Here is a 12,383-nt window from a genome sequence, read left to right as displayed (position 1 = left end):
TCTATTTTATATACAGTAGTCAGTATTTGCAAATCTCGAACTCCCAACTGATCCCTTCCTTCTTCCTCCCTGGTAACCGTAAGTTTGTTTCTATGTTTGTGAATCTGTTTCTGTTTGTAAATAAGTTCATTTGTCTTATTCTTTATCTTTTTCTTTTTGTTTTAGATTGCACATATAACTGATACCATATGGTTTCTTTCTTTCTCTTTCTAGCTTACTTCACTTAGAATGAAATTCTCCAAGTCCATCCATGTTGCTGCAAATGGCGTTGTTTTATTCTTTTTTATGGCTGAGTAGTATTCCATTGTATAAATATAACACTGCTTCTTTATCCAGTCATCTGTTGATGGACATTTTGATTGTTTCAATGTCTTGGCTATTGTAAACGGTGCTGCTGTGAACATCAGGGTGCAGATGTCTTTTTGAATTAAGGTTCCCTCTGGATATATGCCCAGGAGTGGGATTATTGCATTTTTGGCAAGTCTAGTTTTAGTCTTTTGAGGAATCTCCATACTGTTTTCATAATGGCTGCACCAAACTGCATTCCCACCAGCAGTGTAGGAGGGTTATCAAGACAGCATGGTATTGGTACAAAAACAAACATATGGACCAGTGGAACAGAATAGAGAGCCCAGAAATGAACCCACAAACTTTTGCTCAACTAATCTTCATCAAAGTAGGCAAGAATATACAATGGAAAAAAGACAGCTTCTTCAGCAAATGGTGTTGGTGAAATTGGACAGCAGCATGAAAATCAATGAAGCTAGAACACTCCCTTACACCATAAAAATAAATAACAAACAAACAAACATACAAACTCAAAATGGATCAAAGTCTGAAACATGACAAGATGTAATAAACATCCTAGAAGAAAACCTAGGAAAAGCATTATCTGAAATACATCTCAAAATTGTTCTCCTAGGCCAGTCTATCCAAGCAATAGAAATAAAAGCAAGAATAAACAAATGGGACCTAGGTAAACTTACAAGCTTTTGCACAGAACGGAAACCATAAGCAAAACAAAATAACCACCTATGGAATGGAGAAAATTTTTGCAAAAGATGAAACTGAAAAAGGCTTGATCTCCAGAATATATAAACAGCACATATGACTCAATATGAAAAAAGCAAACAACTGAATCTAAAAATGGGCAGAAGACCTAAACAAGCAATTCTCCAATGAAGAAATATGAATGATCAATAGGCACATGAAAAAATGCTGAAAATCACTAGTTACCAGAGAAATGCAAATCAAAAATACAATGAGGTATCACCTCACACCAGTCAGTATGGCCATCATTCAAAAGTCCACAAATCACAAATGCGAGAGATGCTGTGGAGAAAAGGGAACCCTCTTACAGTTCTGGTGAGAATACAATTTGATGAAGGTACTGTGGAAAATGATATGGATATTTCTGAAAAGACAAGGTATAGACTTAACATATGACCCAGTAATTATGCTGCTGAGCATATATCCAGAAGGAACCCAATGTGAAAAATACACTCGCACCTCAATATTAATGGCAGCAGTCTTTATAATAGCTAAGACATGGAAACAGCCTAAATGTCCATTGAAAGATGACTGGACAAAGAAGATGTGGTATATTTATACAACGGAATACTATTCAGACATGGAAAGTGACAACATAATGCCATTTGCAGCAACATGGATATTCCTGGAGAATGTCATTCTAAGTGAAGTAAGCCAGAAAGAGAAAGAAAGATAGCATATATTGCTCATATGTATATATAAACCTAAATATAAAACAGATACAGATTACAAACATAGAATACAAACTTGTGTTTGCCAGGGAGGAGGGGAGTGGGAAGGGACACTTGGGGAGTTCAAAATTTGTAGATACTGACAGATATATGTAGAATAGATAAACAAGTTTATACTGCATGTCACAGGGAAATATATACAAGATCTTGTGGTAGCTCATGGTAGAAAAGGATGTGACAATGAGTATGTGTATGACTGAAAAATTGTGCTCTACACTGGAAATTGATGCAGCACTGTAAACACACTATAACTCAATAAAATAAAATAAAATGAAGTAAAGGACAATAAAATAAACAGAATAGTAAAGAAAAAAAAGAAAAAAGTGTCCTGCGGTCTCCTCCTCCTCCCAGTGTCAGAACCCTTGGCTAGGGAGCCTGATGCTGGCCTTATCATTCCCACTCCTGTGGGAGGTTCATTGTGACTTATTCTTCACCTTGTGAGTTGCCCACAGTGGAGGGTATGGGGCCCAACTCTATCATGAGAATGCCTCTCCTACCATCCTGCTGTGGCTCCATCTCTATGTTTCCACTGAAGATCTTGTTTTGCTAGGATCCAATCTTTTTTTGATGCTTGTTTAGCAGTCAGTTGTGGTTTCACTGTAGTCATGAGGAGAGGCAAATTGTGGAAACCTATGAACTGGTTTTCAGCAGAGTCACTGCAGGCCAGAAGGAACAGCCGTGATATATTTAAAGTACTCAAAGGAAAAAAGCCTAGAATCTAGGCCACCTACTCAGCAAAGTTATTAATCAAAATTGAAAGAGAATTAAAAATCATCTCAGATGAGCAAAAACTAAGAGTAGTTCATCAATCCTAAACTGACCTTACAAGAAGTATTAAAAGGTTTTCTTCATGTGAAAAAGAACAAGAAATGAGAACTTAGGTGAAGGGGGAAATCCCACTTTCAAGGCAAAAATGGAGCAATGGCTGTGAATCAAACACTTAAAGAAGCTACTACAAAGACTAAAAGACAAAATTTGTAAAAGCTATACTTACAATAAACACCTATAGGACACATATGGAGATGTAAAAAATAAAATAAAAAAAGGAGTGATGGAGAGGGAGTAAAGCAGTAGATCTTTTAGAACTTATATAACCTTAAATGACAATCAGTTTAAAACAATTAGATACTGTAACAAAGCAACTTATATGAACCTCATGGTAACCATAAATCAAAAACCTACATTAGATATGCAAAAACAAGTGAGAAGCACAAATGTAACAATAAAGAAAATCAACTACCCATAAGGGAAGGGTATGAAAGATGGACAGAGAAGAACTACAAAAACATGCAGCAAGGTGGCAGGATACAACATTAACATGCACAGATCAGTTGCATTTTTTACACTAACAATGAAGTAGTAAGAAAAGAAAGTAAAGAAACAATCCCTTTTAAAATCACAACCAATAAACAAAAAATTACTAAGGAATAAATCTCACCAAGCAGGTGAAAGACTTATCCATGGAGAACTACAAAACACTGATTAAAGAAATTAAAGATGACTTAAAGAAATGGAAAAAATCCTATGCTCTTGGATTGGAAGAATCAATATTGTTAAAATGGCTGTACTGTTCAAGGCATTGGACAGATTTAATGTGATCCATATCAAGTTACCCAGGACATTATTCACAGAACTAGAACAAATAATCCTAAAATTCCTATGGACTCATAAAGATTCAAAATTGCCAAAGCAATACTGAAGAAAAAGAATAAAGCTGGAGGAATGACCTTCCAAAACTTCAGACTACTTTACAGAGATACAGTAATCAAAACAGTGTGGTACTGGCATGAAAACAGACATTTAGATCAATGGAACAGAGCCCAGAAATAAACACACACCTACAGTAAATTAGTCTTCAGCACAGGAGGCAAGCACACACACTGCAGTAAAGACAGGCTCTTCTGCAAATGGTGTAGGGAAAACTGGACAGCTGCATGCAAATCAAAGAGGTAAGGACACTCCCCCACACCACACACAAAAACAAATTCAAAATGGCTTAAAGACTTAAATATAAGACAAGACACTACAAGCCTCTTTGAAGAAAACATAAGCAAACCATTCTTTCTCAGCATAGTTCTCAGCAATGTTCTCCTAGGGCAGTCTACCCAAGCAATGCAAATAAAATCAAAAATAAACAAACAAACGGAACCCAACTGAACTTACAGGCTTTGACACAGCAAATGAAACCTCAAGCGAACAAAACGACAACCTACGGAATGGGACAAAATATCTGTCAATGATGCGACCGACAAACGCTTAATTTCCTGAGTATATATATACACAGCTCACAGAACTTCATAGCACAAAACAAGCAACCCAATCCAAAAATGGGCAGAAGACCTAAACAAGCATTTCTCCAATTAAGACAAACATATGGCCGATGGGCACAAGGAAAAATGCCCAATACTACTAATTATCAGAGAAATGCAAATCAACACTACAATGAGGTATCACCTCACAGCAGTCAGAATGGCTATCATGAATGTGAAATGCTGGAGAGGTTGTGGAGAAAAAGGAAGCCTTCTACAATGTTGCTGGGAAATGTAGTTTGGTGTAGCAATTGTGGAAAACAGTATGGAAACGCCTCAGAAAACTAAAAATAGACTTACCCTATGAATCAGCAATCCCACTTCAGATATATATCCGGAGGGAACTCCAATGAGAAAAGGGACCTGCACCCTAATATTCACAGCACCGCTATATACAACAGCCAAGACGTGGAAGCAAATTTTAAGGTAGCAACAGATGACAGGATAAAGAAATTATGGTATATTTATACACTGGAATACTACTCGGCCATTTAAAAAGAATGAAATAATGCTATTTGCTGCAATAGCAGTGGATGGAGCCAGAGAACATCATTCTAAGTGAAGCAGGCCAAAAAGGGAAAGAAAAATGCAACATAATATCATGTGGAATCTTAAAGAAAAAGGAAAAGGAAATAAGGACACGATGAACTCATCTATAGTACAGAAACAGACTCGTACACATACTAAACAATCTTATGGTTACCAGGGAAAGGGGGTGGGAAGGGATAAATTTGGGAGTTTGAGACTTATAAGCGTTAGCCACTCTATATGAAAATAGATTTTTTAAAAAACAGTTTCTTCTGTATAACACAGAAACTTATGTTCCATACTTGGTAATAAGCTATACTGGAAAAGCCGCTACAGCCACCACCTGAGGAAGCAAGAGAAAAAAGGAGAGTGAGTTATCCTGGGCTAGAGCCTGGTCCTCCACAAGTCTTTGCCCACCATCGACACTGCCCCCGACCATACTGAGCCCTCCTCCCAGGAGCGGGCTGACATGAAGACATGTGTCCTGAGAAATTGGCGTGGAACAGGCTGCCCCGAGGACAGGCCCTGGAGGAGATGGGAGCAAGTCCACCTGCTCCCCTAGGGGAAACGCACCCCTCCTCTCAGCCGCCGCCCACTGACTGCACCGCACCAGCCTCCAGGGAGCAGGCCACGGTCTGAGGGCCAGTTGGAGATGTTCCGGGGCCACATCCGCTTTCCCAAACCCGGGAATAAGAGTCAGGGCAGACGCGGGGTTCAGGGGCTACTAAGGAGAGGGGACAGCACCACGAACCAGGCGGCGGCCTCAGACCCTCCTCAGGGTCCTAATGGGCCTCGTGGCCCGGGACTCAACTAAGCACCCCTACCCACGCGCCTCCCCAGCTGCGCAGCTCAGAACGCACTCGCCGGCTCCGTGCCCCATCCAGCGCCCCTTCACCTCCCAGGTGGCGGCAGCGGAGGAGACTGTAAGCGTCGGCCCAGACTCCAGGCCGCGCTCCTTTTCAGGGAGCTGCTCCAGGAACACCCGGCTCCCACCTGGCTGCCACACGCTCTGCGCGGGTTCCGCTGTCCGCGCGTCTGTGCGTTTGCGCATGCGCGCCCTCCCCCACCCCGCCCCGCCGGCATCGGGGACTTTTGCCTGGAGCTCCTGCTGTACCGGAAGTGGCGCCTGGGGCCAGGAGGACCTGGGTGGGGCCCTGCGGTTGGGTGGTGGGCTGGGACCCCACCCTTCTGCAGGCCCACTCTCCTGCGGGCCTACCCTCCTGCCCGCCACACCGCTGCCCGCCATTCCCCAGATCTCCATCCCCAGTGCCCCCATACCGCCACCAATGGGGTCCTGGCGCTCAAAGCAACGACCGCCTTGGGCCGGGCCACAGCCCCAGCCCCACTCCCCTTGCTAGCCTCTCACTTCCTGAAACTATCCTCCCATCCTGCACAGGCCCAGTCTCCCACCAGACCCCGAAGATGGGGCTCCTTCTCCTCACACCGAGGTCCCTGCCACATACTCCATCCTGCTAGGTCCTAACTTATGGCCCCTATACCCCAACTTCATCCCTCATGCCTCACCACAGGACCTCCAACATCCCGAAGTGGTCCCCCTAACCCCTCAACTGGGTCAGTTCCTTCTAAGCGGCACGTAACCTCTCAGCCTGTACCCCCTTCACCACGGGTTCCCCCCTCACACCTAGTGCACCCTTACCTGGAGATGAATCTCTCACCACTCACCCCGTGGTTGGGGTTTGGTAGTCCGGACTCCAGTCCCCATGGTGACTGCCACCAGCGAGGGTTCTGGCCTAGTGTGCACCTGCATAGCTAGTGTCTGAGGCCACAGGGTGAGGCGGGCCGAGCTGGAGGCAGATACAACTCCCACCCTGGTGTCCTGAACCCTGCGCACTGTGCCTCATCTGAGTCTGAGTGTCAGGGTGATCTCTGGCTGCCCGCAACCCGCCTGTGGACTTGGGGTGGTTGATGGTCCTGATGGTGATCCAGACCCCTAGGGCAGAAACACTGGGAATGCGGACCTGCAGGGATTGGGGAGTTTGGAGGGTGCAGCTAAGCCCAGAGATGGAGAGCAGGCAGTTGGCTGTGTGCACAGGGCTGTGTGCATGGCGTGGGCTCAGCCCATGTGGTTGCAGAGACCTTGTTCATTCACACTGGGCCAAAGGGAAGAGGGATGGGAGCTTTTAAAGTGTTCATGTTAGGAAGCCAAGGCTGGAGAACAAAGCAGGCAGCTTCGATGGCCAGGCCACCATGGAACCCGCCATGTTGCTGGTCCCTTGCATGAGGGGAGACTGACCGTTGACTGGCCTATGAGATGTCTCTTGCCATGGTATGGTTTACAGGCAATTGAAGGGACTTTCACTGCAATTTTAATCACCAATAATTGTTACTTTCTCTGCAGGAGATCAAGTCCACATTCATGGTGAACCTGGAAGGACTCCTGCCTGAACCCCAGCCTGGGGCAGAGGAGGACCCACCTGTAAACATCCTCTTACCTCTCAACAAAAGGCACTGTAATAGAAAAGAACATATCTGAATCCATATTAGGTCTGTTCCTTTTCCTTTAAACCTGTCTTCTGTTATCTAGGCTTATTCTTGCCTGCTCTGCACCTTTTGTAAAACAATGTTGCCTTTAGCCTGAAATATGCATGAAAGCCTAGTCTCAAGGCTCTGACCTTTAAGGATATTAAAACTTTTGCTCTCCTATAAAGATAACAAGTTGCAGGATAGAACATAACCTTTGCTTTCTTCGAGGTTTTACAGGGATACCATGATCCGACCCACGTGGACAGCTGCAAAGGATTCCAAGAACAAAGAAATCCTACGCCAAGAAGTTTGCAGTAACGAACCACAGCCCCTCCCCTTTTCAATAGAAAAGGAACCTGAAGTCTGACATGGGGAAGATGGTTCTCCAGGACGTAGTCTACCATTTTCTTGGTCTATAGCTGTCCACGTGGGTCAGGTCATGCCGCCCCTGCAAAACATCTAAGAAAACAAGTTATTTTCTATTTGGCAACTTATTGTCTTTATATCAGTGCAAAAGTGTTAATATGCTTAAAGGTCAGAGCCTTGAGAACAATCTCTTTCATTTACCAGAGAGGCTAAAGGCAACAATGTTTTACAAAAGGTGCAGAGCCAGCAAGACTGAGCCTAGAAGACAGGGTACAGGGTTAAAGACAAAAGAACAGATCTAATATGGAGTCAGGTTTATTCTTTTCTATTAGAGTAACATCTAGTTATATGTTTTAAGTTTACAAGAATAAAGTTTAGCCTTTTCCCATTTAAAATTCTGCAATTCAGGAGCATTAAGTGCACTCATAATGCTGCGAGACCAACACCACTGTTTGGTTTCAGACTATTTCCTTCCTTAAAGTAAAAACTTGTATTCAAAGCACAGCCCACATCCTCCCTCCCCCAGCCCATGAAAAACCCCAATCCCCTTTCTCTTTCTGTGTCTTTACCTATCCTAGAGTTTCCCTGTTAATGAAGTCATATAAAAGGTGGCTTTTTGTGTGTGCCCACATACCTTAAGAGGGGACTGGTGATTTTTTTGTCTGTGTTTACATGAATTAGCATGTTTGTATTTTGAAAGGAAACCCACATGAATTAAAGATGGTATGTACAAAATAAAGCCCTTTTAACAACTCTGTGCATCATCTGGGGGTAGGCACTGCTGTTCTAATTATGAAACCAGAGCCAAAAGGGAGATGCTTAGGTCTTCCTGTGGCAAAACAAATCAAACAAAACCAAAAAAACAAACAAAGGCCAAGAAAGACAGCTGGAAAGCCAAACCACAACGTGGAAAAAGCTTTCCTCATGACCCAAGGTCAGAGAAAGATTTCATATCCCTGTGGACCAAAAACCTCATGAAACCCAGTGTTCTAAAAAGAAACAGAACACACACAGGCAGTTCCAATAAGAGGCAGTGAAGGTGGCCAGTGTGCTCGAGATGCTCAACCTCTCAGGTGAGGACACAGGCAGACGGACACACTGTGGAGGCAGCACTGGTCACCATCGCACTGGCAGGCCTTTAGCCTGGTGACAACGTGAGGAGGCAGAGGACCCAGCAGGTCCCCTGGAGGGAAGAGGGAACAGACGCTCCTCTTTGGGGGAACAGTGCGCAGGACGCATCAAAGGGCCACAGGTGCATCCCTTCCCCAGCGGTACTGATCCTTAGAGCTGATCCCACCAAAGTGTTTGCACAACTTTCAAAGATTTTTTTTTCTTCAGTAACATGAATACCACATAATATGTCATCAAGGCATTTTCAGAAGTGATCTGCCCTGGGTCCTAACAATACACACACATGAATACACACATATACACGTAAACATATGCACACATACATGCAGGAAAGAGACAGACAGGCTGAAACACAGAGAGGCAGAGGGAGAGAGAGAAACAGAGAGAGAGAGACAAAAGAGACAGAGAACTGAGAGACAGAGAAAGAATGAACACTGGAGCTGGGAATGTGTGGAAGTCATACACGTTTTCACAAGTCAGTCTACATGTCAGAACCTGGTCCCAATGTCCATCCACCCTGCAGTGGAAGGTGTGGGGATCACACAAGGACGTGTGACCAGAAGGCAAACAAGCAGGAAGACACTGTGGGGCAGCTCACCCTAGAGGCCCAGATGAGACACTGAGTCTGAATCTGAACATGACAGAATGACTTAGGTTGTATGCCAGAGTGGACAATTTCAGAATTGTATTTAATTTCAACGTGGGGACAGGGAGCTGGGAAGCAGGCGGCAAGAAGGGTGACTTTCCCCATTCCCCAGGGCAGACCCCAGCCAGTGTAGGGTGTGCTCTGCACTCTGCCAGCCCTGTGAGGTGTCCTTCCTTTGCTAGGTCCGTGAATGAGCTCCCTGTGATGCCAGCCCATTGGGATGACATATGCAGTGGACATTTATGGGTCTATAGACAGGATGGCTTCCCTAGGAAGCAGGGGCCAGAATGATGCCCTCTATGCTGATGAGGGATTGGGGAGACACTGAAAGGCACATGGCTTGTCCAGGGTGACAGCACTGCTGAGGGGGGAGCCGGGTCTGACCCCAGCTGTGTCCTCAGAGGTGTGTCCAGAGCTGGTGCCCTGGCTGCATCCAGGCCTCCCCAGGGCTATGGGCTGAGCTGAGTTGGTGTCACTGTGTGTGGACATGGCATGGGGTGGGAAGTGAGCCATCGGCAGCCCAGAAATGCCCTTGGGGAGCTTTGTGTCAGGAGGAAGCTTGGGGAAGGGGACCCCAGGAAGTGACCTCACAATAGAGCTCAACAGAACTTGGAACCTAGTTCCAAGTTCCAAGACACCGACTTTGTAGAGGAGCCCCCTACTCAGCTGACTTGGTTGGTCAACTCAGCGCAACTCAGAGATATTCTGCTGCATCCCAACACCCCAACGCCGCGGCCAGTGGAAAGCCCGCAGCGAGGGACTGTATCATCGGTGCTGACACTGGGTGAATCTTCACCCCGGGCGCCTCTGGCCTTTTGGCCAGAGGGACCCAAAGGTAAAACAGGGAGCCCCAGGGCAGGCTTACCGAGGCTTTGCGACCACTCAGATCCCACCTGGGTAGCCCCACAGCCCTTTCCTGGCTGGTGCAGATGGGGCCATCATGTTGGGGTGGGAGGGTCCTGCCTCAAGCAAGAGCAGGCTGAGGATGAGTCAGAGGCCTGTGAGGCCGGTCACGTCCACAACCCGGGTCCAAGATGGCTGGCTGGGATGTGGAGAGCCGGGGCAGGGCCCTGATGCCCGAGGTGGAGCCCATGCCCTCTGGGTGTGTCTCTTCCCTCCCAGATGACTGTCTGAGCTGACCAAGGTCCCAGTCTGATGTGGCAGCAGATGGTCGAGTGGGTAAAAGCAGGGTGGTGCGGGGCGGGCAGGGCTCTGAGACCTCTGGGCCAGGGTGGCTGCTGGTCACTGTCATTGCAGAGCCAGACACCACAGCAGCTGGTGGACAAGGACACCCATTCCACATCCCCGAGTGAAGGGCTGGTGCGCCACACTTCTGAGAGCCAGCACAGGCTCCGGGTGGATCTGGACATGGAGGTGTCCCCACTACCACGGCCCATAGGTGAACAGGGCAGGCCTCCTGCCCAGACACCACCCGGGCCTCTCACCAGGGTCCTGCCCGGGGCTGACGGGCAGCTCAGCACACCCGGCTCCAACCTGGAGCACCGCGCCCTCCTCCCTATGGGGCAGGTGGAGGACCAGGAGCCCACAGAGGCCTAGCCCGAAAGTGAGAAGGGCAGGGCTGGGTGCATGTGTGTAGGTGAGGGAGGGCCGAGGGCTGGGCCACACAGGGAGGCATCCCCAGAGGTTGCTGTTGGGACCAGAGCAAACACTGGCCTCAGACCACCTGTCTGGAAGAATTCAGTCATAGAACACATCCTGTGGGCACTTCCTGGGTGGGACGTGTCTGAAAAGCTCTGGGAAGATTTTTGTTCCTGAAAAGACACATGGAAAGGGTGGTACGTGGGTAAATTGTTCCTCTCTCACAGCATGAGCACTCCCACAAGACTCAAAGCTCTCTCCATGTCCAACAGTTACAGATCGAGGGCAGGCGGGGCAGGGGAAGATGCCAGAGACCAAAAAAAGTACTATCTGGACCCAACAGGAGACCCCAAGCTCCATCTTGCAGCTCCTCCTGCTCCTCCCGAACCTACATCTGGACCGCTGGGCAATGGAGAACCAGTTCAGGCATCACCACCCCCTGGGGCTGAGCCCCCTCTGCGCCCACCCACACCTTCTCCAAATTCCCACTATCAATCCCCTCCCCACCTGAAATTGATTTCCCTTCCCCTGGAGTTGTTTTCATTTGGTTTCTCTTTAGTTTCATTTGTTTCTCTCACATCCTCTATGATATCCTTTATTTTTATGTTTTTAGTTCCTTGCAATAAAATATAGACTTTTTCCCGTTTGAATTGTGCAGTTCAGGAACGTTAGGTGAATTCACAATGCTGTGCGACCATCACTACTATCTAGTTTCTCACTATTTCTTTCCTCAAAGTAAAATTCTGGATCCAAAGCACACACTCCACTTCCTCCCTCCCCCAGACCCTGACAACCACGAGTCCTCTTCCTCTCTGGGTGTCTTTACGTCTCCTGGATGTTTCCTATGAGTGAAACCATATGAAAGGTGGCTTTTTCTGCCTGCCCACATGGTTTAAGTGGGGGCTGGTGAATTTTTTTGTCTTCACTTGAAATAGCATTTTCCACTTTTCACTTTGCCTCCCCCCGGGAGCTTCCTAAGAACATACCCAAAACAGGCTCGCACACAAATTTTTGTCTGAGGATCTGCTTCCTGGGTAGCTCAGCCTGAGACAATCCCTACAGATCTTATCACAGCACTCACGTATTAACGCTGGCGTTTTGCTTTCTTCTTTATATATGATCTCATCAATGAAGTCACAAGTTATTTTAGGGAAGGAACTACACTTATTGCATCATCAGTTTTCCTCATCGTGTCCTGAGAAGCACAGAGTTTTATGTAGGACAGGGAGTGTGAGTCAACTTTTCAGTGCCAAAGTTTTCCATTATGTTGCAAGTTTTCATTTCTACCACCTGGAGTTTAGGAAACTCACCAGTTTACTGAAATGCATGTAAAATATGTAAATACTATTCATATAAGTTATGTCATTATTGGAGCCCAAGCTCCTGGTTTTGGATGTGCATCATTTTTGTACATATCCACCAAAGGGGAGGTCAGCTGGGAGAAGACAGCCTATACTTTCAATGACTGAACATAATCTGCAGGCTTAGCCTCTTGAAGTGGAAGATTGAAGGGTATCTGGCTGTTATTTATAGCAGTTC

This window comes from Camelus dromedarius, chromosome 35, assembly GCF_036321535.1.
Source record: "Camelus dromedarius isolate mCamDro1 chromosome 35, mCamDro1.pat, whole genome shotgun sequence".
Taxonomy (NCBI): domain Eukaryota; kingdom Metazoa; phylum Chordata; class Mammalia; order Artiodactyla; family Camelidae; genus Camelus; species Camelus dromedarius.
Note: the sequence above shows the minus strand (reverse complement) of the source record.